Raw genomic sequence first — 864 nt, 5'->3', positions numbered from 1 at the left:
CATATTGTACCTTTCTCCTTCAAAATGCGCTCTGCTCTAGTTCTCGACACCAATCTCATCCAAGAACCGCCAACACACTCGATTCCTCCGCTTGATTCTCTTGTACTCCGTCTTGAAATCTGCAACTCTGAACATTCTTCCTGCTCTCCACACCAGAGAAGGTAACCCACTTTTTTTACCATACTTTGCTTTTACATTTCTTTTTATGTGTACAAGGCAGGCCCCATGATGTGAAGCTTCGAAAACCTCTGAAATTGCTTTCATAATAGATTGACAACGGTCCGAGATGAAAGTCAAATCTGGACCATCATCTATAATCCCCCTCAGCTGCCTCATAAACCACCCCCATGACTCATCATTCTCACTGTCCACAATTGCAAAAGCTACTGGAAATATCTAAAAATTGGAGTCCTGGCAACGCGCAGTTAGCAGGCACCCTCTGTATTTTCCAAAAAGATGAGTGCCGTCCACAACCACAACCCTTCTCAAATACGGCAGACCCTTAACACTAGCACCCAAGCTGAGAAAGACATATTTGAACCTGTCCTCACCATCATCATCCAGTTCAGTTTCCAGCCTGTAAACAGTTCCTGGATTTGCTAGCTGGAGTACGTGCAAATAAACCGGCAGCAATAGGTAGCTACTTTCCTCTGTCCCATGTGCGGTTACCACAGCCAATTCCCTTGTTCTCCACGATTTCCAATATGTCATCTTCACGCTATGTTCACTTAGCACACAGTCTTGCAGGTCTCGTGGTTTTGGGTTACAGTACTCTTTTGCGTACTTAGCCCTTAACAGCGATGCAATCACTCTTGAGGTTGCGTGTTTCGAGAACTTGCTACGAGTTTGCACATTACAAAGGTG

This window comes from Capsella rubella, unplaced genomic scaffold (assembly GCF_000375325.1).
Source record: "Capsella rubella cultivar Monte Gargano unplaced genomic scaffold, Caprub1_0 scaffold_95, whole genome shotgun sequence".
NCBI classification, from domain to species: Eukaryota; Viridiplantae; Streptophyta; class Magnoliopsida; order Brassicales; family Brassicaceae; genus Capsella; species Capsella rubella.
Note: the sequence above shows the minus strand (reverse complement) of the source record.